Raw genomic sequence first — 22,932 nt, forward strand, 5'->3', positions numbered from 1 at the left:
CAGCAAACTTCATTTCAGGTATTATATTTTCTTTTCTAAAAATAGCTTCTACTTCTCTCTACAGAGCTACACAAGCATTTTTATGCTCCCTTTTCCTTCACGATCTTAACCTCATTCCTAATGAGTGACTGAGTGCTACTCTCTGCTGACTCCAGTATCTGCATCAGCTGTCTTTTCTCTTAACCATGGGTAACTTTTTTCCTGTTTCTCCACACTCAATTGTTTGTATGTTTGTTTGTTTGTTTGTTTTTTTTAGTTGTACACTAGATGGTACAGACGATGTACTCTAGATGCTCTGGATGTCGCTATCTTTGAAGTCTGACGATTTCTCTCCCACAGGCAGTTAAAATGTCGACTGATCACTGTGAACTATGGATGCTTGGTTTTACACTTGTTAGAAAGGGGATGTTTCAGTTTTGCCCTTAGTGCTAGAACAAATCCCTTAGGCCTTACACATGGTCTTAAAATTTTTTAAAATATTTATTTATATATTTGAAAGGTATAGTTACAGAGAAAGAGAGAAGTAAAGAGATCTTTCACCTGCTGGTTCACTCCCCAGATGGTTGCAATGACCAGGGCTGGGCCAAACGAAAGCCAGGAGCACAAAGCTTCTTCTGGGTCTCCCACATGGGTGGTCGGGGCCCAAGCACCTGGGTCATCTTTCGCTGCTTTTCCTGGGCCACTAGCAGGCAGCTGGATCAGAAGTGTACTAGCCAGAACTCAAACCAGTGTCCATATGGGATGCCAGCATTGCAGGTGGCTGTTTAACCCATCATGTCACAAAGCTGAGCCCTGCACATGGTCTTCACACAGAAGGCAGTACCCTTCGTAATTTTAATAGAACTCTTGATCTGTTTAAAAAGTCCCTCTAACATGGTAAGACTCCAACTCCATAGCTGGTCAGAAATACCAGCTCAACAGCTTCCCATTATGGCTGTTAATTTCCCAACTGGGATCTATGGAGTTTTCCCATACCCGCGAGGTTAGTGGCAAGCCAAGGGGCAGAAAGCAAGGTGTGTGCAGACCTGAGGCTCCCTTCTTCCAGGAGACTTCCACCACTGAATTCCAACACAACTGGCATACACTGCAAGGGGAACGATGCATCAGGCTGTAGCGACCTAACAATGCTGTGTTTCCAAAGGTCATTATTTTATCCTGGCTAAGTGTGACAACATCTTTGTAGAAAACACACTCTCAAGTATTCAGAGTTGATGGAGCACAATGTCAACAACCCACCCTCAAGTAATTCAGGAAAAAAAAAAAAATTGCTATCACATTTCTAAAATGACTTCTGTGGAACTTCAATACTGCTAAGTTCTTGAAGAAAGAGTAGTTCTGCAGCAAAATAAGCTTGGGTAACATCACTGCACTCCTTGTTGCCAATACACAGTGCACGCTAGCAAATCACACACTTGTGTAAATCATGCAGGGCAGACACTTCCGTGTATCCATCCTCCCAATCAACCACATGGAAGTTATGAACGCAGGACCTTTTATGTGAAAGACTAGACTGAAAGTACTAGAGACGTAATGAGGAAGGCTAGACCTCTCCTCTCCCAGAGCAGATGAGTAAGTAATTTCAAATGATGAAAACTGCTCTGCAGAAAATAAAAAGTGGGTGTTAGAGATTGGGAAGGTAGAGATGCCTGCTACTTCATAAGGTGCATCAAAGAGCACCCACTGACAAGGTGACGTTCAAGTTGAAGCTGAATGTAATGAGCCACGTCTGAAAAGATTTAAGTGAGGGGCCGGCGCTGTAGCGTAGAGGGTAGAGCCGCCACCTGCAGTGCTGGCATCCCATATGGGTGCCGGTTCGAGTCTGGCTGCTCCACTTCCGATCCAGCTCTCTGCTATTGCCTGGGAAAGCAGAAGATGGCCCAAGTCCTTGGGCCCCTGCACCCACGTGGGAGACCCAGAGAAGGCTCCTGGCTCCTGGCTTCGGATCAGCACAGCTCCGGCTGTTGCAGCCAATTGGGGTGTGAACCGACAATGGAAGACCTCTCTCTCTCTCTCTCTCTCTCTCTCTCTCTCTCCTTTTCTATGTGTAACTCTTTCAAATAAATAAATCTTAAAAAAAAGGAAAATATTTAGGTGTCATAAGATAGGAATAAGTTAATAATGCTTATGGAAGGAAGTTTCTAAATAAACAAAACAACAAAACAACAAGTTTGTTAGAAAAATCTGGCGTCCACACCACTTCCCAAATTTGAGAAAATGTCTGATTTTATAACTATTTGTTAATTATCACTATGTATTGTCAACAATGAAATAACAATTACTTAAAATTGTTAAACTTTTTACTAACAATACAGATTCTCTTTGGTTGCCAACTCTATTAATTTGTAGCTTCTATCAGAACCAATTTTTATTTTTATTTTCTATTTGAAAACAATGTTTTTCTCTCTTGGAATTGAAACAAAAATAAGTTGCCTCTCTGCATTTTTTTTTTTTTTTTTTTGCTTTTTCTGGACCATGTCCCAGTGCATTGGGAACGCATGGAAACAGGTGAGCAGAGAGTGTGACTATACACAGACTGCTGCTACCAGGCACTGATCCAGCAGCTGCCTTTACCTAAATCCAACCCTTTTCTTCCAGAACCTTCCATGGCACTGGATTTGGGCTACTGCCAAAGAACTTCAATTACATACCTTATGGAGGAAGAAAGGAAAATACACTTATGATTAATAAAGAATATGCATGGCATAACCACTCTTGTGAAGTGTGGCTTGGACATGGCACCAAACAAAATCAGAGATCCTACGTGTCAATATTAGAAAATAAATTCTGAGTGTTCTAATGGGGGGTGACCAGTACCGTAGCAACAACAAATAAAGAGGACACACGGTGGGACAGATTTTGAGTTCTAGCTGGATACCAATGTGATGTGGCAGACACCACAGCCGCACAGGTAATGAGCACAAGAGGACTCAATCTCAAGATTGGGAACCAGGGAGAAAAGAAATCTGCATTTTCTAACTGGGGACAGCACAAAGTCAAAAATCATATAAAGTGAAAGAACTTTCTACTCCTAAGTACCAGGCCAACTTTATCACAAAATAAACACACTTGGGATATAGGAAAAGGTGCTAAATTTTTAACTTAACAAGACAGGAGAGCTGAAACTAAGTGTTAGGGAGGAACGCATTCAGCCTTCCACGATTAAAAGGAGAAAAGGCGCGAGGCGAGGTGGGGAGTAAGATCACTTAGACGCTGCTCCAGTTTCCCCGCCGGCTAAGGAATCGGGGATACAACTTTTGACACTATATAATCTTTCCCGGCCCTACAGGAGCAAACGTGTGTCATCTCGTTTACTTTGTTCTTTAACTTAATGACAGGGAACGGTCTCAAGTATCACTTAGAATCCCAATACAATGACCTACAGAGGAGCCTACAGCTTCCTGGGGAGCTCTCATCACACAGCGCAGGGCTGTGCAGCCACACCCACCGCCAGACCCAACCTGCCACTTGTCTATGAACAGCCTGCAAGGTGGTTAGTAATAGTTCTCATATTTGTAAACAGTTGCAAAAAAAGAATGTTTCAGATACAAAAGTTACATGAGGGGTTAACATTGTGGCACAGCAGGATAAGCTGTGGCAAGTGACACTGGCATCCCATATGAGCAAGGGTTCGAGTCCCCGCTACTCCACTTCCAATCCAGCTCCTTGTTAATGTGCCTGAGAAACCAGTGGGCGATTCCCAAGTACCTGAGGCACCTGCCACCCATGGGAAGACCTGAAGAAATTCTAGGCTCCTGGATTTGGCCTGCTCCAGCCCTGGCTGTTGCAGCCATTTGGGGAGTGAATGAGTGGATGGAAGCTCGCTCACTCGCTCCCTCTCTTTCTCTCTCTCTCCCGCCGTATCTCTGCCTTTCAAATAAATTAATAAATATTTTTTAAAATTACATGAAATTCAAATTTCACTGTCCATAAATAAAGTTTTGTCAGAACACAGCCAGCTCATTAGTTTGTGCACAGTCTGCAGCTGCTCCTGTGCCCCAAAGCTGAGAGGCAGTGACAGGGACAACCTGGCTACCAAGTCCAAACTACGCAGTATCCGGCCCTTTACAGATACCGTTTGTCAGTTCCTTACAGCAAGTATCTTCAACAGAGCTATCCTATAAAATCGTATGCTTCATATTTTAGACCACTAGATGAAATGGTTCTTTGTGGTCCTTAACCTGAGGCACATGATTCTTTCAGGCATCTAATGAAATGCTAAGCAGCAATTTTATATTTAAATATTTAAATTTTATATTTACTACCCTATAATACTGAGATAATCTTTGTATTCTGGAAAAATACGTTTTCCTGATTTGTGAAACTTATTAGGTATGATATATCATTTTCTTCCATCAGTTTCTGATTTAAAGTTTGCAACATGCTGTTTGAGTTGTAAAATAAACAGCAGTTCCCACAGTGGACACAAGGTAATTTGTGACAATACAGAGAAAATGCAAATTGATGGTTAAGTGTTAGAAAAAGTAATCATTTTTTTGAGAGCTTCTGCACTTTGCAGAGTGTTAGCACTAAAACTCATTCTAGAAAGATCTGACTGCTGTGTCTGTCCAGGAGGGAGTAAGCAGGTCCAGAGCACCCCCTCATGTAAGCACTAGAGCACAGTACACATACAGTGAGGACTACTTCCAGAAACGCAGCACAGGGCTGTGAGCCCCAGGAGAAGGGAGACTCACAAGGCGGGGCCTACCATCCAGGCTCCCCGCCAGGGAGCAATTTACCAGGACAGCGAGGAAGGGCCTGGCCATCCTGCTGACTGCAAAGACAGAGAAAAGTGCCAGGAAGCCCAGGTGGAGAGAACTCCTGGGGCGGGCGGAGTTCTGGGGTGAGGGGAAGAGAGTTCCAGTAATTTGAATAAGGGTGCCCTGGAGTGTTTAGCTAACTAAAAACTTGCGCATGAGAAGGGTAACATTTCTTGAGAACAGGGAAGAATTTCTAAGGAGACAAAGGTGCCAGGGAGTTGTAACAGGAATGGCTCCCGGAGCTGAGGAAGGCCTGACAACTCCGCAAGCTCTCTCTCCTGCCAGGGAGAGACATCACAGAACACACTAGACAGTCAGCAGTAACTCCAGGATGGGCCAAGCCATGAAGCAGGAGGAATGCAGCCCCAGGCCAATGCTGCTCTAGATGTGCCCAAAAAGAACAAACTAACTTGCAATCAACAAAAATGCCTTTAAGGGAAAGGCCCAATCTTTTTTAAAAGGTATATGAGAAATTAAAAATCCAAGAATGTAAAATTCACAAATATTTGTCATTTACTAAGAAAATCACTGGACATTTTAAGAAGCACAAAATTGTGATTCATGAGGCTGGTGCCATGGCACAGTAGGTTAATCCTCTGCCTGCGGTGCCGGCATCCCATATGGGCGTCAATTCTGGTCTCGGATGCTCCTCTTCTGATCCAGCTCTCTGCTGTGGCCTGGGAGAGCAGAAGATGGCCCAAGTCCTTTGGTCCCTGCACCCGCGTGGGAGACCTGGAGGAAGCTCCTGGCTTTGGATTGGCACAGCTCCAGCCATTGCGGCCAATTGGGGAGTGAACCATCGGATGGAAGACCTCTCTCTCTCTCTCTGCCTCTCCTTCTCTCTCTGAGTAACTCTGACTTTTGAATAAATAAATAAATAAATTTTTTTAAAAAAGAGATGGAAAAAAAGAAAAAAAAAGAAAATGTGATTCATAACCAGAAAAATATCAGACAATGGAGAGAGACCCAGAAATGACAGAAGTGGAATTAGCAAGCAAAGATATTAAAAGGTCTACAACTATGTTCTCTATCATTTGAGGATGTCAATGAAAACAGGAATATAGTGAAGAGAGAAATACAGAGTCTTTAAAAAGAACTTCTAGAAGCCGGCGCCGCAGCTCACTAGGCTAATCCTCCGCCTGCGGCACCGGTACTCCAGGTTCTAGTCCCAGTTGGAGCGCCGGTTCTGTCCCGGTTGCTCCTCTTCCAGTCCAGCTCTCTGCTGTGGCCTGGGAAGGCAGTGGAGGATGGCCCAAGTGCTTGGGCCCTGCACCTTCATCGGAGACCAGGAGAAGGCACCTGGCTCCTGCTTCGGATCGGCGCAGCACGCGGGCCGTAGTGGCCATTTGGGGGTGAACCAACGGAAGGAAGAAAGGAAGACCTTTCTCTCTGTCTCTCTTTCTCACTAACTTTGCCTGTTAAAAAAAAAAAAAAAAAAAAAAAAAAAAAACACAACTTCTAGAGATAAAATATATGTAATATTTGAGATGGAAATTTCATTACATGGTAAGTTAGCAGATTATACACTGAAGAAAAACAGATATGAGTGAACAGCACTATAATTTATCTTAAATGAAGCTCAGAGGAAAAAAGTTCTGAATGAGACCCAGGGAAACACTGTTATAAAGGTTGTATATTATATAAGAAAGTGGTACAAGCTCCCTGCTAACGTGCCTGAGAAAGCAGCACAGGACAGCCCAAGTGCTTGGGCCCTGCCCTCCTGTGACAGACCCGGAAGAGGCTCTTGGCTCCTGGCTTCGGACTGGCCAGGCCCTGGCTGCTGCAGCCATTTGGGGAGTGAACCAGCAGATGGAAGATTCTCTCTCTCTCTCTCTCTCTTACACACTCTCTCTGCCTTTAAATAAATAAATCTTAAAAAATAAATAAGTGGTACAATGTTATTTAATAGATTATAATAAACTAAAGAGGCATAACATAAATCATAGAGCAATCACTAAAAATACACACAGAACAAAGAATTAGCCAAAGGTGGAACAAATGAACCAACAGAAAAGATTACCCCAAAGCATTTTTAAGTCACACGAAAGGTTAACAGGAAATAAACAGCAGGATGGCGGATTCCAAACCAATCACACTGGGGTGGACATATGGTTGAGATGCCGGTGAAGACGCCGACAACTGGTAACAGAGTGCCTGGCTTCCATTCCTGGCTTTCACTCCCTGTTCCAGCTTACTGGAAGGAAGCGGCGATGACTCAAGGCACTGTGTTCCTGCTGCCCACAGGGGAGACCTGGATTGAGTTTTGGGCTCCTGGCATTGGTCTAGCCCTGTCCTGACCATGGCAGGCATTTGGGGAATAAACTGGCAGATGGGCACTCTAATTAAAAATAAAATATAACCAACCATAGCAATACATAACATGTAAATCTAATTACTCCAATTAAAAGACATAAAAAAGCAAGACCCATATATATGCTCTAACTATCCTACACTAAAAAAAGAAATAGAGTAGAAATAAAAGGATAAAACACACAACATGCAAATTGGAATAAGTCATATATACATCAGACAAGGAAGAAGACAAAACAAGGACTATTATCTGAGGGACATTTATAGTGATCAAGAGATTATTCCAGCTTCCTGCTACTGTACACTCTGGGAGACAGTAGGTGATGGCTCAAATAGTTGGGATCTTGGTGACATCCGTGCGGGAGAACCGGATTGAGTTCCAGTCTCCTGGCATTGGCCTGGTCCTGCCACAACTGTTTTGGGCATTTGGGGGAGCGAACTAGAAGATGAGATTCCTATTCATTCTCTCTCTCTTTCCCTCTCTCCTTTCCAAAAAAATAATTTTTTTTTTTACCAAAAACAAACTATACATACTATATACTATATTCTCTTACCACAGTGGACTTAAATTTGAAAAGGTGTTTGGAAATTTCCCAAATATTTGGAGATCAAGCATCATCTTCTAAAATAATCCACAGATAAATAATAAAACACAAGGGAAACCGTGAGCTCAAGGAAAATGAAAACACATCAAAACTTGCTAAAAAAAAAAGTGCTTGGAGGACATTTATCATGTTTTATATCTTTATTAGGGGATAAAAGGCCTCAAGTCAATTTTCCAAGCTTCCACCAAAGGCCGCTAGACAAAATGATTAAATTAATTCAAAGTTAAACAGACAGTGACAGAGTCTGTGGTCACAAAAGGCTTTCCATAGCCTTGGCAGCTCATGGCAAGAGCCTTGGGTGATCACTGACCTTATAAATAAGAGTGTTAATTGTTAAATTAACAAAAATCTTACTACTCCCCAGGTAGGACCTCTGTCCTTAATGAGTTGTACTATGAGAATTAACTGCAAAACTTGTTCTCAAACAGTACTTTTTACGGTGTGTGTGAGTGTGTGTGCAAACTGTTGAAAGTTTTACTTAGTATAGAGTTGGTCTTCTGTGTATAAAGTTAATTAAAAATAAATCTTAATGAAGAATGGGATGGGAAAGGGAGCAGGTGGTAGGATGAGAGTAGGGGTGGGAGGGAGGGTATGGGAAGAAAAACCACAATATTCTTAAAGTTGTACCTAAGAAAATTGTATTCATTAAATAAAAACTTAAAAAAAAAGTTAAGCAGACAGTAATAAAATAACAAAGAACAGAATCAATAAAATGGATGCCTGAAAACAGAGAGAAATCAATGAAGCCAAAAACTGGTTCTCTGAAAGACAACGAATGCAACTGATAAAACTCTGGCCAGTCTAAAGAAGGGAAGACAGAACATTTTCAATAAAGAGAAGTGATGCTGGCCATCTGGACAAGGGACTGCTGACTTTAAGGGAAAAGACGGAAGTTCTCAACTCTTAAGGAAACTGCATGCTGAGATTACTGGTATCTGTGGAAGTAACAAAACACAGTATACGTCAGAGTCTAAAATCGGAGGTCCAGTTCCAGTTCTTGCACCTCTGCTTCTGGCGCTGCTTCCTGCAACACATTCTGGGGGGCAGCAATCGGTGGTTTAAGGGTGTAGGTCCCTGCCATTACCGGGAGACCCAGGTAGAATTCCAGGCTCCTGGCTCCTGGCCTCTGGCTGTTGCAGACATCTGGGGGAGTGAACCAGCACACAGAAAATCTCTCTCTCTCTTAGATGAAAATAAATCTTTTAAAAAATAAGCATCTAGTATGAGGATACTGTGTTGATGGAATAATTCTGTCCTTTTTGTGTAGTACTGGCTACATGAATCTACGCATGATATATTGCCGAAGAACTATATTCTCATGTTAGAACAGGACATTCTAGAAAAGACAAAGCTAGAGAGACAGTAAAAACGCCAGTGGGTTGCCAGGAGCAGAGCAGGGACACCACTCTGTAGGATACCGTGACATTGTAAACATGTCACTGTGCACATGTCCAAACCCACAGACTGCCTAACACCAAGAATGAACCCTAATGTACACTGTGAACTTTGAGTGACTGTACCATTCAACGTAGGCTCATCAGCTGTAACAAATATTCACTCTGAGGGGAGAGTTTAATAATGGGGGAGATTACACGATTGTGGGGATGGGATAGAATGGGATATTTTTCATTCTCTCAATTTTTATTGTGAATCTAAAATTGCTCCTGCTGCTATTAACAGGCAAATAGCGACATAATCTTACAATGGAACACTACTTAGCAATTAAAAGAGTGAAGCACTGATACATACAACACAGATGGATCTCAAAACGGGAATACCTCCTTTATGCAATATTCTGGAATCAGCAAAATGGCACTGAGAGGGTGTACACATCAGCAGTTGCCTAGTTTTAGGTTGCAGAAGAGATTTTTTTTTAAAGATTTATTTTCTGTAATTGAAAGACAGAGTTAGAGAAGGAGAGAAAGCCCCACAATGGCCAGACCAAAGCCAGGAGCCAGGAGCTCCTTCCTGGTCTCTCACACGGGTGCAGGGCCTCAGGCACTTGGGCCACCTTCTGCTGCTTTTCCCAGGCACCTTAGTAGGGCGCTGGATTGCAAATGGAGCAGCCGGGACGCAACGGGACGTCTGCATGTCAGCACTGCAGGCAGTGCCTTAATCCACTGCACCACAACGCCGGCCCCAGGAGAGATTTTGACCGAAGGGACAACCTTAAGGGATTTTCTGGGGTAAGAGGACTATTTGTCTCTTGTTGTGTAGTGGTAGCTACATGAATGTGTGCGTGTGCTAAGGTTCACAGAACTTACTTTAAAAAGTCAACTTTACTGTATGTAAGTTTTAAAAAACTAACAGTAACATAAAAAGCATTTCCCAACACAAAATTTAAAGTTCTGTCTTCTAAAGAAGATTTGCACAGAGTATTTTAGTCTTAGTTCTGTGACTACCTGCACGATGCCTGAATTTAACCTCTCACCTCTGGTTTCTCTCTGTAAAATGAAATGGGAAAATTAAATGACCTCTGAAGTCTCTTCCTACTCTAAAAATCCATTCCTATTCCATGTTTCTGCTAAATTTTTATTATCTCAAAATTAAGAAGGAAAACAAAACGTTTCTATATGGACTCAAGCATTGCAGACAGTGTAGTCTGGCTTACAGAATTCACTGTTACTGGTTTTAGGTTACCCATTTAATGAGTTCTAAATATTTGACCTCACTAGCTTTGAATATTTTCCCTCTTTGGAATAATCAGGCTTCAGACAATAAGGACTGTACAAGATTTTTATCAATTTTTACCATATCAGACCATCTCTACAGTTTGATACAGTCTGTGAACTGGTATCCCTGCCGACATAATAATGTCTGCCATTCCAATGTTTTAAAAAGCAGTTATTTATCAGCTAAATGGATGAATCTGGAAAATACCATACTTAGTGAAATAAACCAGTCCCGAGCGCCTAAAAGGAAACCTGTAGAAGTGAAACTGACACTATGAGAAACAATGACTTGAACAGCTCTTGTCTTGCCTGTCGAGGAACAGTTTATTATTTCATTTTATTTATTTATTTTTATTCTTTTTTTCTTTTCTACTTAATTCCATTGGTTGAACTCCTTACTTAGCATAGAATTAATCATAGATGTATTAAGTCAATTGAAAATAGATCTCAGTTAAAAATAAGAATGGGAATGAGAGAGCTGTACAGATCAACACACATTCTGACAGACTTACCCCTAAGGGTGAAGCTAAAAACTTGCCATGGACTCCAAATCCCATTTAGCTGGGTGGCACTAATCTTATGTGATAAAGTGATCATATTAAATATGGAATTGATCATATACATAGGAACATAAGTCAAAGGGATCACATAAATAACACCAAGTGTCTGGTAATAACAATAGGTAGAATCACAAAGGAGAGAAAGTTCCAACGTGGGAAGTAGTCCACACAGCAGACTCATAGAATGACAAGCACCCTAAACAGCACTCTGACCTCAGAATCAGCCCCTAAGGTCTGACTGAAAACACCATGAGAGCATTTCAGGCATGGAAAGCCAAGACATAGTAGCAAAAACAGTTCTGCATGAAGGATCTCTGTGAGTGGGACCCCAGTGGAAGAAGGGGCCATCAAAGAAGGATGTACTTTTCTCTGAAGGGAGGAGAGAACTTCCACATTGCATATGGCTCTATCAAAACCGACGGAGTCTGTGGACTCAAAAGGCTTCCATAGCCTTGGTGGCTCATGACAAGAGCCTCAGGTGATTACTGACATCATAAATAAGAATGTCAGTTGTTAAATCAACAACAGGAGTCACTGTGCACTTGCTCCCCATGTTGGACCTCTGTCCTTAATGAGCTGTACTATGAGAATTAACAGTAAAACTTGTCTTCAAACTGTACTTTTTACTTTGTCTGTCTGTGTGGGTGCAAAAAGTTGAAATCTCTACTTAGTATAGGGTTGGTCTTCTGTATATCAAGTCATTTAAAAACTAATCTTATGAAAAATGGAATGGGAGAGGGAGTGGGAGGTGGGATGGGAGTGGGAGTGGGAGGGTGGGAATGGGGGAAAGAAATGCCTAAAAGCTGTACATATGAAAATTTGTATTCATTAAATAAAAATCTTCAAGAAGAGTATTTATTTATTCATTTAATCTTCCATCTGCTGGTTTACTCCCCAAATGGCTGCGATACAATCCTGGGCCAAGCCAAAGTCAGGAGCCTGGAACTCCATCTGGGTCTCACACATGGGTGTCAAGGGCCCAAGCGCTTACACCACCTTCTTCCCAGACAAGTTATCTTCTTAGACAAGGAAAGTCCATGGCAGGTGGATGGGAAGTGGAGCTGTCAGGATGCAAACCAGTATTACAATACAGGATGCTGGTGTTGCACCACAATGCCAGCCCCTGCCATTATTATTTTTATAAGACGTGCTATTTGTATTATTGGAATAGGATTCATGATATGATCAAGTACATTTTTTTTTTTTGCTCTGTACAGAAAATCTAGTATCCCGAAGTCTTTGCAATCTTCTGCTACTTCTTAGCAGATCTGCAGACCACCAGTGTTGCAGACTAGCAAATATTACATTGAAGTACTCCATTTCTACGTAAGAATGGACAAATTTAGCAAAGGAGTTCACACAATTTTGAGTTAAAATTTGGTCTTCGTAGAAAAAAATTGTAATTAATATCCTCTGGTTTAAAATTTTGTTGGAAAGAGGTTTCCATAAAAATCTAAAAAAACGGCCGGCGCCGCGGCTCACTAGGCTAATCCTCCGCCTAGCGGCGCCGGCACACCGGGTTCTAGTCCCAGTTGGGGCGCCGGATTCTGTCCCAGTTGCCCCTCTTCCAGGCCAGCTCTCTGCTGTGGCCCGGGAGTGCAGTGGAGGATGGCCCAGGTGCTTGGGCCCTGCACCCGCATGGGAGACCAGGAAAAGCACCTGGCTCCTGGCTCCTGCCATCGGATCAGCGCGGTGCGCCGGCCGCAGCGCGCCGGCCGCGGCGGCCATTGGAGGGTGAACCAACAGCAAAGGAAGATCTTTCTCTCTGTCTCTCTCTCTTACTGTCCACTCTGCCTGTCAAAAAATTAAAAAAAAAAAAATCCAAAAAAACTCAAAGAGCAAATGATTATATATTCCAACAAATGCCTCAATTTTGTCTGGCAGAACAACCTCTGAACACTCGTTAGAATCATCCAGTTTTCTCACTTTGACAACATGAAAAATAAAGATCATATATCTACATGCTAACAGAGCAGTCCACAAATGTTTTGAGTACTTATACTTGCTTGATAATACTTTTCTGATAAACGCCAATGAACAAGCAACAAGAGATGTACTGATCTTACAAATGTAGAACACCATATTATGTATTTTTTTAAAAAATATGTCATCCCATTTAATTATTTTTTTTGGACAGGCAGAGTTAGACAGTGAGAGAGAGAGAGAGAGAGAGAGAAAGGTCCTCCCTCCGTTGGTTCACCCCCCAAATGGCCGCCACGGCCGGCGCAGTGCGCCGATCAGAAGCCAGGAGCCAGGTGCCTCCTCCTGGTCTCCCATGCAGGTGTAGGGCCCAAGCACCTGGGCCATCCTCCACTGCCTTCCCAGGCCACAGCAGAGAGCTGGCCTGGAAGAGGAGCAACTGGGACAGAACTGGCGCTCCAACCAGGACTAGAACCTGGGGTGCCAGCACTGCAGGCGGAGGATTAGCCTAGTGAGCTGCGGCACTGGCCATCCTATTTAATTATTTCAACCACAAGACTAAGATAGAAAATGAAGTCTTAGGCTACACTTAATCATTTAGTTGTTAAGTAGCAATACTCTTGGAAAAGGAAAGCCAATCAACTTTTCCTTATAACTCCATCACCACGTCAAACTAATAACCTGTTCCGGAACACACTGAAAATCAAATCATTTTTTCATTTCCTGGGTGCTAATCACCCACACAAACACACATACATATCACACTCACACACATCAACACACGTACACACCACACTCACACATCAACACTCATATATACCACATGCACACACACCAACACACGTATATGCCACACTCACATACATTAACATACATACATACCACATTTACACACATCAACACATGTACACATCACAGTCACACACATCAACACAGGTACACACCACACTCACACACATCAACACAGGTACACACCACACTCACACACATCAACACATGTACACATCACAGTCACACACATCAACACAGGTACACACCACACTCATACACATCAACACTCTGGTTTTTCCCTCATTGTCATCCTCAGATTTACTGAAAATGATCTCACAAAGCACCTGAGAGCTCCCTGAACCTCCCGATGCCTAAGAGCTGAGTTTGTTTGTAGAAAGCTCCTTGGCACAGAAAACAGATTACACAGAGAAGCAAATCTGCATTAAGTACTGAATCAATCCGTCTCCGGGAAAGTACTTTAATGCTACTTGACTTGTCAAGGCAGGGTGGGGTGGAAGTTAGTGTTTCAACCATTTCTTTACAGAAAGGAGTAGTTTTAAAAATTAAAAGGCGGCCGGCGCCGTGGCTCACTAGGCTAATCCTCCACCTGTGGTGCCGGCACACCGGGTTCTAGTCCCGGTCGGGGCGCCAGATTCTGTCCCGGTCGCTCCTCTTCCTGTCCAGCTCTCTGCCTTGGCCCGGGAGTGCAGTGGAGGATGGCCCAAGCGCTTGGGCCCTGCACCCGCATGGGAGACCAGAAGCACCTGGCTCCTGGCTCCGTATAAGCACGGTGCGCCGGCCGCATCTCGCTGACCGCAGCGGCCATTGGAGGGTGAACCAACAGCAAAGGAAGACCTTTCTCTCTGTCTCTCTCTCTCACTGTCCACTCTGCCTGTCAAAAAAAAAAAAAAATTAAAAGGCTTTATGTACTAACACCACGCCTTCTGAATCACAAGGCCACACACGTGCCCCAAGAGAATGTTCTAATGTGAGTGAGACACCAGCCTGGAAGCTGGCTGGCTGCAGCTGAATCTAGATCAGGAATTTTCAACCCTAAGGCCAAATGAGGGAAACACGAATCACAGGAAAAGCCAAGTTATCCGTAAAGATTCCATGCCGCGAGCTCATGTCACAGTTTTGTCATGACCACTAAATCACAGCTGGCCCAAGACAAGCTAAATATAGTCCACAAAACTGACGAGAGTCTGGGAAAACAAGACACAGTCGTATTCTAACAAAACAATTTAATCAAGCTGTTTACTTCAGGCACTTTAAGTTTCCAGAAAACTAGCTCTGGAGTTACCTCAAAAACTAAAAACCAACTACTGTGACGCGGCCTTTTCTTTTCTCCTTTAAAGCACCATAAAGCCGCTGCTGGAAAAACAAAACAAAACAAAACAAAACAACCCCTGCCTATGGTCTGAGGCCAGATACAAAGCTGCGGAGCAAAACCCGGTTCCATTCACGTCGCACCAAGCATCATCTGCCCGAATTCCCCAGCTGTGCGACGGCGAGGGCCTGGGAGCTGGAGCAGGCGGCTCGGCGGGGCACAGCACAGCAGCCGCTGGGCAGGAGGGACTGGAGAGGGCTCTGAGCAAAAACGGGCTTCCGCCAGGACCAGCCAGACGGCATCTTCTCCCGGCCACACCGTACAGCGCTCCTCTCCGCCAGGACCAGCCAGACAGCATCTTCTCCAGGTCACACCGTACAGCACTGCTCTCCGCCAGGACCAGCCAGACGACATCTTCTCCCGGCCACACCGTACAGCGCTCCTCTCCGCTAGGACCAGCCAGACGGCACCTTCTCCTGGCCACACCGTACAGCGCTCCTCTCCGCCAGGACCAGCCAGACGGCATCTTCTCCCGGTCACACTGTACGGCACTGCTCTCAGGCTGCCTCCTACACCAACTCCATCCGTCACTGGTTCCCTCCCTTGAGTAGAACCTTTGGGAGCTCCTCCTTTTACTCATTCTAGAGCATAAATGTAGCCTGTCATCTTAAAAACTTTAATGTTGAATAAAAATTAGAGATTTTGTGAGTGATCACCGTCACACTACACAATCTAAAAAACCAGTTACTGTTAAAGGAGGGACAATTTGGGGACCAACTGAATGAACGAAACTTACATCCATACACTAGTTTCAAGCTTTCTTTTCCAATTAAAAAACTGTATCTTTTTACTGAAAGTTCCCAAGGGAAATCCATTTTTTTGCTCTGTATGGCAAGGTCATGGGCACAGACACACGTGCTGTTTCTAAGCAATACCTCCATACTTCAGAGAGGAAAAACAAAACTTGCACCAACAAAGTAGTGAAATAATTAAATGATTTTGTGTATACTTTAGTTTCCCATTTTCTACTGTATCCTCCTGAATTAACTTTTAACTTCTCCGTAGGTCAACTACAGTTTGAAAATACTTCACTATTTCATCTCCTTGAATTATTTCAGCAAGCATAAAGCATATCAATGGCTCACTACTTTTAAAACAATTTTTTGAACTAGAACCCCGGGTTCTAGTCCCAGTCGGGGCACCAGATTCTGTCCTAGTTGCCCCTCTTCCAGGCCAGCTCTCTGCTGTGGCCAGGGAGTGCAGTGGAGGATGGCCCAAGTCCTTGGGCCCTGCACCCCGTGGGAGACCAGGATAAGTACCTGGATTCTGCCATCGGATCAGCGTGGCGCGCTGGCCGCAGTACACTGGCTGCGGCGGCCCTCGGAGGGTGAACCAATGGCAAAGTATGACCTTTTTCTCTGTCTCTCTCTCTCACTGTCCACTCTGCCTGTCAAAAAAAAAAATTTTTTTTAAGATTTTTAAATTTTACTTGTTTAAAAGACAGAGTTACAGGGAGAGGTAGGGACAGAGAGAGAAGTCTTCCATCCGCTGGTTCACTCCCCAGATGGCTGCAATGGCTCAAGCTGCACCAATTCAAAGCCAGGAGCCAGGAGCTTCCTCTGGGTCTCCCACGTGGGTGCAGGGACCCAAGGACTTGGGCCATCTTCTACTGCTTTCCCAGGCCATAGCAGAGAGCTGGATTGGAAGTGGAGCAGATGGGACTAGAACCAGTGTCCATATGGGATGCCGGCGCTTCAGGCCAGGGCTTTAAGCCACTGTGCCACAGCGCTGGCCCCTCACTACTTTTAAACACAAGGATACTAAAACTCAGTTATCCTTATTCCTAATCCATGAATAAATGAAAACAAGAATTATATCAACTCATAGATCCTAGTTGTGGCTATTTTCTTAGTTCTGTGTTTCTGCTATTTATACCACTGTAGCACTACATTCGTGCTAGAAAACATTCTTATCTCCTGTTTAATTTCTTTTATAAGTCACTGAATTCTCACTTTCATATACAACAGGACTGCATCACTAAAGCAAGAAAACATGGTTTTATTGTTTTATTTATTTATTTGAGACAGGACCAAAGAAAGATAAATGGAGAAAAGCTAAAGAGCTGCCACCTGCTGGCTCTCTCCCCAAATACCTGAAATGGCCTCTGGCTGGGGAAGGAGCCGGGAGCTGGGAACTCAAGCCGGGTCCGACATGGATGGCAGGCACCCAGTCGCTGGGGCCCTAACTGCTGCCTCTCAGGGTTGCATTAGCAGGAAGCCGGAGTCAGAAGCTAGGTGACTATACGACCCAGGCACTCTGACACGGGATGCAGGCATCCTACTGGGGAGGCCGAACACCTGCAGCCAAGCTAAACTTTAGGCCGAGAGTCACAGAGCCACTGAGTTGAGGTCTAACTCTGCAGCCCAGAGCCAGTTCCCTTGGTCATGTGCAAAATGAAGATGACAACATGGGACCCACAAGGGCGTGATACGGTTCGCAGGGGACAACGGTGTGCGAAAGAGCTGTGAAGAGCTGACAGTGCCACACAAATCAAGAGCCTTGGTTTTTTCACCCATCGCACTGGAGGATTCAGTTAAGTCATCTCTGAAGACTCCACCCATAAACATGCTTTGATACTTGTGTTTGAAGCACGTTAAATAAAAACCCCCACTGCCAGGATCATTTCATCACTGTTAAGAGACTCAGGGAATAGGCCGGTGCCACGGCTCACTAGGTTAATCCTCCACCTTGCGGCGCCGGCACACCGGGTTCTAGTCCCGGTTGGGGCACTGGATTCTGTCCTGGTTGCCCCTCTTCCAGGCCAGCTCTCTGCTGTGGCCCGGGAGTGCAGTGGAGGATGGCCCAAGTGCTTGGGCTCTGCACCCCATGGGAGACCAGGATAAGTACCTGGCTCCTGCCATCGGATCAGCGCAGCGCGGTCGCCGCAGCGCGCTGGCCGCGGCAGCCATTGGAGGGTGAACCAACAGCAAAGGAAGACCTTTCTCTCTGTCTCTCTCTCTCACTGTCCACTCTGCCTGTCAAAAAAAAAAAAAAAAAAAAAAGAGAGAGAGACTCAGAGAACAATTAACCTTCTCATCTCACCGAATGAGTGCGAGAGCAGAGTAAGAAGTTTGTAGAGCACACAGGTCAGCAGGAAAGCTGGGAGTTAGGTCTGGGTTCTCCCGACCCCGTCTCAAAGTCCTGTCTCTCTCACGAAGGCCATGTCCGTCGTCGTCACTATTCTGGCCCGGCCCTGGCCCGGCCCTGGCCCAGCCCCGGCACTGAGGCCATCTGGGGAAGAACAAGTAGAGGCAATGTTTCCTCTCTCTGCCTCTCTGTAACTGCCTTTCAAATAAATAAGTACACCTTTTAAAGTCAGAGTTACACAGACAGAGAAGGAGAGGCAGAGAGAGAAAAATAAATAAATCTTTTAAAAATAAAATAAAAGGGGCAAACATCAAGTATTTCACTTGGCTGCTGGAATTAATGATGGAGGGAGCTCATCGCAAGGCCTCACAGCAGCACCTGCTACAAGCACTAGTTCCCTTCTCGGGCCTTCTGGACTGTGGGAAACAGAGAACACTTTCCCCTCTATTTCTCAGAGAACTTCCTTACATGCAACGTCTGTATGGGTCCTCATCCTCAGTGTCAACGATCAGGAGCGCCCGGCGACCGACCCTAACTAACCTGGGCACGTCGTGACGTATGGAAAGCAAATCGGGTTTGCAGCCCACAGATCTGAGTTTGAATCCAGCTCAACTCACTTAACAGCCTCCAACCTTGAACAGTTTACCAAGATGCACAAAGCTTCTCATCCTAAAATGAGAATGTCATCCAGTGTTGCATCACTTTGCTTTCCATATTCACAGCTGCACCGCAAATACGTGGAAAAGGGCCTGACTTCACTTTTGTGTCCTCCAAACTATCACAGCAAGGTTCAAGCCTCTAAGATTTGCTGCCGGGATAAGGCAGGAGACTGATTTTCAGAGGGATTCGAGAGTACAACAAACGAGTTACACTGTGGAAAGGAAAAGGACAAACCAAGGTAAGTGACTCCAACTCTAGGCGCTCTCTCCTTGCTTCCTTTTCTTTCCTTGTGGAGGGAGCACAAGTTGTCCTTTCCTACAGGACAAGGCAAAGTGAGGAATATGTTAGTGAGGGGCGTTTGAATCACACCTTACAACCAAGCAGTCTTAATTCACCATCGGGCAGAATCAAACTCCAAATCTTCTATCTGATGGACTTGTTTTTAAGCAATACAATAAGCAGAAGGTAGTTTAGCTGGCTGATGTAACAGAAAATACAAAAGGTTTAAGCAGCCATAACAATTTTGTTTAGGATAAATAAGTTTGTTTTATTATTAGTTTGTTTTATTTTCAAAGAATGGCAACAGTTTTGTTAAAGATGACTTAACTACTTAAGGATTACAGGAAGCATCACACCAAAATATCATAGGTTTTAAAATGCTACAGTTCTTAACCTTTTGGGTAGAAGGTGAGTGGTGAGTTATGGAAAACGATGAGAATTAGAAAAAGCTGTGAACTGAATCCACAGAAAAATGCACATATACACATCATATTTTGCGTATAATTTTAGTTGAGAAAACAAATCCAGGCATGTACTCTGTGGGTCTCTAAATCCTGTTGGTAGACATTGAGTAAACTCTGGTCTTGATTTTTTTTTAAAGATTTATTTATTTACTTGAAAGGCAGAGTTACAGAGAGGAAGAGGCAGAGAGAGGGGGAGAGGTCTTCCTTCCACTGGTTTACTCCACAGAGGGCTACAACGGCTGCAGCTGTGCTAATCCGAAGCCAGGAGCCAGGAGCTTCTTCCTGGGTCTCCCAAGCAGGTGCAGGGGCCCAAGGACTTGGGCCAGCTTCCACTGCTCTCAGGCCACAGCAAATCACGCCACAGGATCAGAAGTGGAGCAACCGGGACTCGAACCGGCGCCCATCTTTACCAGATACACCACAGCTCCACAGCTCCCACCCCGAGTTTTTTTTTTTTTTTTTAAAGATATTTAAATTGAGAGGGAGGAGGAGCAGGAGTGAGAGTGCATGGGAGGGTGAGTATGGTGGGAAAAATCACTGCATTCCTAAAATTGTACTTATGAAGTGCATTAAGTTTGTACTCCTTAAATAAAAAGGTTTCTTTCGGGGGGGGGGGGAAGATATTTTATTTATTTGAAAGTCAGAGTTATAAAGAGAGGGAGAGGAGAAGGAGAGGGGGGGGAGAGAGAGAGAGAGAGAGACAGCTTCTATCTGCTGATTCATTCCTCAAATGACTGCAAGGACAAGGGCTGGGCCAGGTTGAAGCCAGGAGCTTCTTCTGGGTCTCCCACGTGAGTGCAGGGGCCCAAATACTTGGGCCATCTTCCACTGCTTTCCCAGCCACATTAGCAGGGAGCTAGATTGGAAGTGGAGCAGCTAGGACTCGAACCAGCACCTATGGTATGCCGGTGCTGCAGGTGGCTGACTCCTTGAGTTCTTCAAACTGAGTGGGCTTACAGGATTTTAGAACAATAGCAGTTTAGGAATCAAGTAATACAAAGTGATAATAGAAAAATGGAGAAATATTGTACCCCAGTTTTCAGCATGCATGCATACGCACACACACAAAGAAAAAGGGAAAGAAAAAATGAGTAAGTAGTGACTCAGAGAGATGGAAAGAAGTAGGTCCTCACTGTGCTCAGGAACAGGGCAGTGTCCAACCCCACGCTAAGCCAAGTGAGACTGACGATGCGGAATTTAGAGCAAGTCAGCACCTTTGCGTTAGACTAATTTGTACAACAGAACCAGAATAAGAGACTTTAAAATAGTTTTTTTTGGTTATAAATATGTACTAGATCATCAGTGGCTAAATGAATAAACCCTGGAATTACACAAATATGTGAAAAAGTTGATCAAGTCACTTTCTTATCCTCAGGTTCTTCAAATACAAAAATAGACATGATAACACCTACCCTTGTAGGATTATTTTAGGAATAAAAGAAGATAATACAGTGCCTATAACACAGTAGGTGCTCGTGAAATGCCATGAACTAAAAATTAGTTCTTGTCAAGTGATGGAATTAGATAAAATATCAAAAGTCTCAAAGAGAACAAAATGTTTTCCAGCTGAGCAAAGTAAGTGGCAAACTCAGCACGTTCGCAGCTCAGCTGGCCATGTCTTCCTAAAACCTGTTCTTCAGCAGTGAGTGGCACCACAGCCCCCAGCACTCCAGCCAAGAGCTTGGCAGTAGCCTCACATTTCACCAACCACCTGCAAGTCTGGCTTCTCGAAACACTTCCCAAGTCTCCATCGTCAACTCCAAACCTAGAGGCAGTATCAAAGCCCAGGCTTGGCCGGCGCCGCGGCTCACTAGGCTAATCCTCCGCCTTGCGGTGCTGGCACACCGGGTTCTAGTCCCGGTCGGAGCTCCGGATTCTGTCCCGGTTGCCCCTCTTCCAGGCCAGCTCTCTGCTGTGGCCAGGGAGTGCAGGGGAGGATAGCCCAAGTCCTTGGGCCCTGCACCCCATGGGAGACCAGGATAAGTACCTGGCTCCTGCCTTCGGATCAGCGCAGTGCCACTGGAGGGTGAACCCACAGCAAAGGAAGACCTTTCTCTCTGTCTCTCTCTCTTTCACTGTCCACTCTGCCTGTCAAAAAAAAAAAAAAAAAAAAAAAAAGATTTAAAGCCCAGGCTTTGCCTCCTAACAGGACCAGAGTAGTAACCTCACTCACCCTCACCATCCTTTTATCCTACTTCAAATGTATTTACCATACTGCTCCCAACATGATTAGACACCAAGCCCTATCGTATGTCTGGCCCCTCAATGGTAACCTGTCACAGAATAAAGTCCAAGTTTGATGCATGAATTCCTCAGTGACCTGGCTCATGTCCACTGCTTCAGCTTCATTTTCTCACACCACACCATATGGAACTGTCAATCTCGTGTATTCTCACGCTGCTCTTTTTGCCAGTCTATCCTCGTACCATGCATGAGAAACTCACTTGCTCTTCAAGTTTCGGGTACCGGCCCACCTTTTCTGGGAACCCTGACCACAGCACACACCCCTGTGCCACCAAGCTCACACATCATAATCGCAACAAGCACTCAGGAGACACCTGTTAAACGGAACAAAAATGAAACGAAGCAAACTGATGGCACGGCACCGTCTAACTCATCCAACCAAAGCCAGGGAGAAGGGAACTAGACGGGTCTCAGTGCCCTTCTTTGAAGAAAGAGACTTGGCCCAGGGATTCAACATGCGATCCGTCACAGATTATTGAAGACAGGAAATAAAAGTGAGGGAATAAAACAGAAGTGGAAGAGAGCGCACTGAGAGGAGGCTGAAGCGATGTGTATGGCAAGGACTGGAGGGATAGTAACAGCCAACGCAGACTCACAAACGCAGCCATCCTTACAGAGAGGCTTGGATGCCACAACCAATACCCCACCCAAGACTGACGACTGTTTCCTCTGAAACCGTATGGCATCACTGCCGTTTAGATACAGCCCTGCACTTCCATTAGAGCTGCATTAGTTGAGAAAGACGTTTTCATCTTTTATCGCTCTCCTGCATTCTTACAGTTTGAAGAAGGTATCCTTACCTAGCACTTACTGAAGAGCTCCATTCAATTCTCAAATTATATACAGTTTACGAAGTTGGAAAGAGGTAACAGGCTATCTCTCTTACAGCAAGAGCTAGCCATCGCACGACATAATATTAGGATAGTACGTTGCTCCAAATCAACAGGGAAAAATAAAAATACAGTAAGCTTAATGTTCAACTCACAGTGGACTTCAACTATCCATATTTTGCTTTCTCATTGCAATAATTAAAAAGTACCAATCTTGGTGCCAGTACCATGGCATGGCAGGTTAGGCTGCCACCTGCAGTGCCAGCATCCCATATGGGCAATGGATTGAGTTCTGGCTGCTCCACTTCTGATCCAGCTCCCTGCTAGTACACCTGGGAGAACAGCAGAAGATGGCCCAAATTTTTGGGCTCTTGCCACACATG

The 22,932-nt window shown here is 44.5% G+C and overlaps 1 protein-coding gene across 12 annotated transcripts in view; it reads right to left on the reverse strand.

Annotated features, from left to right (window-relative positions):
* PEAK1 (pseudopodium enriched atypical kinase 1) overlaps positions 1 to 22,932 on the reverse strand; it is a 346,647-nt gene that overhangs the window by 170,355 nt on the left and 153,360 nt on the right. Inside the window, exon 4 of one of the 12 annotated variants that reach the window (XM_051834581.3) lies at positions 18,967 to 19,047. The exons of the other annotated variants lie outside the window; for them this stretch is intronic. The gene's annotated coding sequence lies outside the window, so the exon portion shown is untranslated. The remainder of the gene's footprint in view (positions 1 to 18,966; positions 19,048 to 22,932) is intronic. 12 annotated transcript variants of the gene reach the window in all.

Source organism: Oryctolagus cuniculus, chromosome 12, assembly GCF_051225735.1.
Source record: "Oryctolagus cuniculus isolate XC-2025 breed Fujian yellow rabbit chromosome 12, ASM5122573v1, whole genome shotgun sequence".
Lineage (NCBI taxonomy): Eukaryota > Metazoa > Chordata > Mammalia > Lagomorpha > Leporidae > Oryctolagus > Oryctolagus cuniculus.